The sequence below is a fragment of the Paramisgurnus dabryanus genome, chromosome 1 (genome assembly GCF_030506205.2).
Source record: "Paramisgurnus dabryanus chromosome 1, PD_genome_1.1, whole genome shotgun sequence".
NCBI classification, from domain to species: domain Eukaryota; kingdom Metazoa; phylum Chordata; class Actinopteri; order Cypriniformes; family Cobitidae; genus Paramisgurnus; species Paramisgurnus dabryanus.
In genome coordinates this window covers 45,879,046-45,885,045 of record NC_133337.1, presented here as the reverse complement: position 1 = coordinate 45,885,045, position 6,000 = coordinate 45,879,046, and positions in this window count along the sequence as shown.

The following is a 6,000-nucleotide window of genomic DNA, read 5'->3' as shown; positions in this document are numbered from 1 at the left end:
TTAAGAATTAATATAAACTGGTATGTCCAAAACAATGACAGAATTCTTATCCAAATGATAAGAATTTGCATAAAATTTGGCACATGCGCTAAAAAAGTCTAGAATTTTTATGACATTACCCTACACTTCAGCGTCTCATCCATAGTGTCTGTGACGTCACCCAAGAGCTTTTTAAAGCCACTAGTAGGCGGTGCCTGCCGTCTTGCATCACCGCGCATCACTCGTTAACTGAAAATGGTTAAAGAGGCATGATGTTTGACCTCCTTACTCATTTTCTTTCAAACAAAATCCTATTACAAATTTTTAGATTTTTAAACTAGCGTGGATCAAGCGACAACACTCAATGTGCCGCAGGATGCCTATTCGCGTTTTTGCATTGACTTAACATGTAAATCACTCGCGTTTGCTGTCTCTTCCGTGTCTGGTGTGAACGCACCTTTATGCTATGTACACACCAAATGCGGGGCATTGCGTTACTCGCTCTAGATTACTCGCAGGATTTAACTTTGTGAATATTTTCAACTTGGGCGAAGACGCGTTTGAGGCGAATAGTGCATGTTTCCATATCGGGTCATTCGCATTGGCCCACGCAAGGACACGTCTGATCGCGTTTTTGCGTTGACTGTGTATGTAATCTACTCACGCAAAATGTTGTAACTCGCATCTGGTGTGAACCCACAGTAATGCTATGTACACACTAAACGCGGGGCATTGCGTTACTTGCTCTAGATTACTCGCAGAATTTAACTTCGTGTCATGCAAATTTTTTGCTTGAGTTGAATATTTTCAACTTGGGCGAAGACGTGTTTGAGGCGAATAGCGCATTTTTTAACTGCAAACGAGCCGCCCAAAAGCGCGTCATTCACATCGCCCCACGCGAGGCGCATCTGATCGCGTCTTTGCGTTGACTTTGTATGTAATCTACTCGCGCAAATCGTTGAACTCGCATCTGGTGTGAACCCACAGTAATGCTACATACACACCAAACGCAGGGCATCGCGTTACTCACAGATTACTTGCAGGATTTAACTTCTTGTCATGTGAATTTTTTGCTCGAGTTGAATAGTTTCAACTTTGGCGAAAACGCGTCAGGTGTAAACCCACAGTAAGGCTTAATATAATTTAAACCGATGAGTTACAAAAAATTCACCATCCTCACAGTTGTCATGAAGGGTAAAATTAGCTATATAGACCAAAATCACTTTTTGTACCAGGCTGTAAACATTTTCTACTGTAAAGTTTGGAGCCAGGGCATGCACAGAAAAATCGTCCGTGAAACCCGCTCACACGCTCAATTCAGCCACGCCCCTTAAAGGTCTCGTTTAACTGGCTTGCTAAAATAAGGTGAGTTAAATACAACTCATTTTGTCAGTGTGGAATAACACAGAAATTGAAAATTAATAGTTAGTTATATCTTCAATCTTCCCTCGAAGCTCAGAGAGTTCGCTTAGAGAACCTGTCAATCACACATGTCAATCATAACGACACGCCCCGTTTCTATAGTATCAGAAAAAATCCGTAGAAATTACTGTGTTATCGCAGCTGGGTTGCCGGTAACTTACCGTAGGTTTAAATGTATGTTATTTACTGGCAAGAGTTTGTTCAAAGTTAAATGAACATTAAACATTTACAAGTCTTTTCTTTACAGAGTTAAACTTAAAAAACAGCATCAAGCAAAACATTCTGGGAAACAAAATCTGAAGCAAAAAACAGAAAAAGGTTGATGATGATTTCTGGTTCCCAGAATGCTTTGCACAAGGCTGTTATTGTATAGTTTTATTTTGTAAAGATAAAGACTTAATATTTAAAATGTATTTAATTTGAACAAACTCTTGCCAGTAAATAACATACATTTAAATCTACGGTACTGCAATAACACATTTTTTACAGTGAATTAATTTTTTTATTTTGACCCGAGTCCCGTTTGTTTGCATGGAGAGGGTGGGGTGCTCCAAACATTGGTTACAAACATTTCTCAAATTATCATCTTTTCTATTTTGCAGAATAAAGTTATATGAAGGCGAGTACATGATGACCCCTTTATTGATATCCCTTTTAAATGATTTTTCTGAAATGTGTCCTTTTGTGATAATAATTTGTAAAGCAGTAAGAAAATAAGCACAGTCTAAAAGCAGTAAACCAAACACAGAGATACACAGAGCTTTCCTTGCACTGTTCAACCAATATAGGAATACTGTTTATGTTAGCTGGAAATCTGATAACACTATACAGAAACATGATGGTGGATAGTGACCCTTTCACCTTCTTAAAATAGGTCTTATTGACATTTGCTACTTTAAATTGCAAAGCTGAAATTCAATGAATGGTTAGCAGGCACTATATGAGACCTAAGGTTTCAAACCAACATATTTATACAGTAAGACCATGTTGGCCAAAACCATTTTAACATTAATAGCTGACATAAATATCACTTTAAACACTTAAATATACTGTGGGCCAGGTCCTATTTATCCAAGTCTTGTAACCGGCGCCATATAAATGAGTCCCTGGGTGTGTAGTTGAGAAACTGTGGGGTGAAGTGGAGTTTACTGATGAATTAATGCTGCTTTACTGTATTTGTACGTTAAACAGCCGTCGTTTTACACAGGCGCCAATGAACCTCCACAAACATGACAAACTCAATCTGGTTAAATTTTATAGCATCTTTGTTTCTCAGTATCAGTTTCTCCTCATGTTACAGGAACTAACATTATAAAAAATTGTTTACTGCCTACATTTTTGGTTTAATCAACTCATAAAATAGTTGAAACATGTCAAGTTGTAGCAACTCATCTCTTGTCAAGATAAATAATAGTAAGTTGAAATGACTTGTATATCTGAGTTGATAAAACAAACAATTTAAGGCAGCAAAAAAAATTTTTACTGTGAAGAAATATGTATCTTTTGGACAAGAGGCCAGTTATTTGAGGTCCTATATGATAGCTTAAATATTGTTTCCACAGCATTGCATGATGTAGAAGAGGGGTGTAGCTTTTATAGGTAAATCAACATGGATAAGCACTATAGTGACTCCATAAACTAGATAATTGACCTCACTCCTACACGTCCACACCTGTAGGAATACAAACAGTTCATTGTCAACATGTTAATGCTGGAAATGGTCGAATGCCTCATGCAAAAAATATTTAAATGTGATGGTAAACAAGGATCCAGTTTCACCTAGTTCAAGTTCAGAATAAAATATCCTAAAGATTATCAGCTATTAGAAATTGTGTTTTCTTTGTTATGAACGAGAGGATTTATTTTACCACGCAATTAAATGGCAACTGAGTTTATCCAAATTAAGCAGAATAGAAGGAAGAAAATGTGCATGTCTTTTATATAAAATACACGGTTATATGTAAACAAAGTATTTCAATAGCTATTAAGCAAGGCCCAATAAATTATATGCATGTACACACAAATACAAAGGATACTACAATAGTCTTTGACAGTCTGTAGTGTATGTTTCTGAACCTTTCTGTTGAACAATGGTTCTTTGTAGTGGAAAAAAGCTTTAATGAATATTATAAAGGTAAGAAAATCTTTTAAATTTTTTTTGCCTGAACTGCACCACTGTGAAGAACGTTTTTAAGCACCTTTATTTTTAAACTTAGGCGTCTCAGTCTCACCAAAGTCAGGTGTTTTATAAAATCATCAAGTTTCTGGTTTAACTGGTTTGAGAGCTTAAACTGTTTTAGTACGTATAAATGCTCATTCTTTCACACACACATATCACAAGACATCTATACACTCTTAAAATAAAGGTGCTACACAACACTGTATAAAGAACCATTAGTTGTACACTCAAAACTGCTGGGTTATTTTTAACCAAAAGTCAAAAGGGAGAAACACATCCATTGGGTTAAATGAGCCTAACATATTATATTTGACCCAACAATAGGTTAAAACAACCCAGTATAGGTTAAAGTCACAATGAAATTAAAAAAAACTTAAATTGGAGTATTTTTTCCACTTGAGCTTTATTATTTAAAAAAAAATGCATGTGCCCTCATAATCTTTAATCAAAAATGCAAATATCCTCCCCTCCTTGAAACAACGTCTCTTTGGCTGCGTCCAAAAGCTTAAAGGAATATTCCATTTTCTTAAAAGAAAAATCCAGATAATTTACTCACCACCATGTCATCCAAAATGTTGATGTCTTTCTTTGTTCAGTCGAGAAGAAATTATGTTTTTTGAAGAAAACATTGCAGGATTTTTCTCATTTTAATGGACTTTAATAGAGCCCAACATTTAATACTTAACTCAACACTTAACAGTTTTTTTCAACAGAGTTTCAAAGGAGTATAAACGATCCCAAACGAGGCATAAGGGTCTTATCTAGCGAAACGATTGTCATTTTTGACAAGAAAAATAAAAAATACGCTCTTTTAAACCACAACTTTTCGTCTAGGTCTGATCCAGCGCAACCTAATGTAAATGCGTAGTGACGTAGGGAGGTTACGTGTTAAAACGCAAACCATTGTAAACAATAAACTGACACAAAGACATGAATTAGTATCAGTTGACATACAACAACGTAGGAACGGTCTTCTTTCAACACACTTGTAAACACTGGGGCGGAGTTTCGCGTTCGTCTTCTGTGACCTTTTGACGTTATGGCGTATTGCGTGAGGTCACATCACGCATCACGACCTGATCTAGACGAGAAGTTTAAAAGTGGATATTTTTAATTTTTCTTTTCAAAAATGACAATCGTTTCGCTAGATAAGACCCTTATGCCTCGTTTGGGATCGTTTATAGTCCTTTGAAACTCCGCTGAAAAAAACTGTTAAGTGTTGAGTTAAGTATTAAATGTTGGGCTCTATTAAAGTCCATTAAAATGAGAAAAATCCTGCAATGTTTTCCTCAAAAAACATAATTTCTTCTCGACTGAACAAAGAAAGACATCAACATTTTGGATGACATGGTGGTGAGTAAATTATCTGGATTTTTCTTTTAAGAAAATGGAATATTCCTTTAAGCAGCTGACTTCTGAGGCACCTCTGAGAAATGCATTCGGACAGCCTTCATATGCAGCGGGAAGAAATTCTGTTCAAAATATGTGTTCAGAATGTCAAGTGTGTTGCTCGTGTTTTCAAAATATGTGTTTGTTGCTTCATGTAAAGCATGTGCATCACGTATTTTGCTGCATACGCGTCAAAACCCTTTATGATAAAAGAGACGCTCACGTTTACAAAATACATGCAAGAGACTCCCTTACTCGCCAGTACGCATGAGTTATACTGTATGAGCATCTGGCAAACACGAGCGTCTCTTTTATCATAAACCCTTTAGATGCGTCTGCAGCAGGCACTTATTTTGACAAAGACACGTGATGCACACAAGATCACTCGACGCACAGAACACATATTTTGAAATTACAAACCACACACATGACGGGCTACATACATGTTGTGACAAACTTCACATCATGTGCCCTCGAAAAAAATAGTCACAGGCCGCCACTAGTTTGTGGTAACTCATCCCTTATTTGAAAACTACACTATTGATTTCTTGCTAGAAATGCAATTAAAAGGTTACAAATCTCACTCACTCAATCTGTGCTCCAGCCACTTCTTGCACTTTTTTTCGAACTTGACAAGGCTCGACCAATCACATTCCCTTTGATAGGACAATGAAGTTATCTCAGGACACAGGAAGTAAACCTAACATGGATTCGGACATGCCTTGATGCTTTCATGCATTGGAATGCTGCTTCCAAAGACAGCATTTTAGAGCTTTCAGATGAAGCCTTTACTTCAGGTCATGAGGAACGGCGAGAGGGCCGAGCCCAGGAAAAGATCACAGCGATTAGCAATTAGCAAAATGACCCAACTTGCAACAATTCAATCAGCTCTCGATGGACGGATTCAAGTCCCGCCCTACCTTTTATCTAATTTCAGAAGCTGTTCCACTCGGATATACACCACGATGGGAAAAATAGGATAATTGCTACTTCCGTTTTATTTGTGACTTTAAATTACAGTACAACCCAAC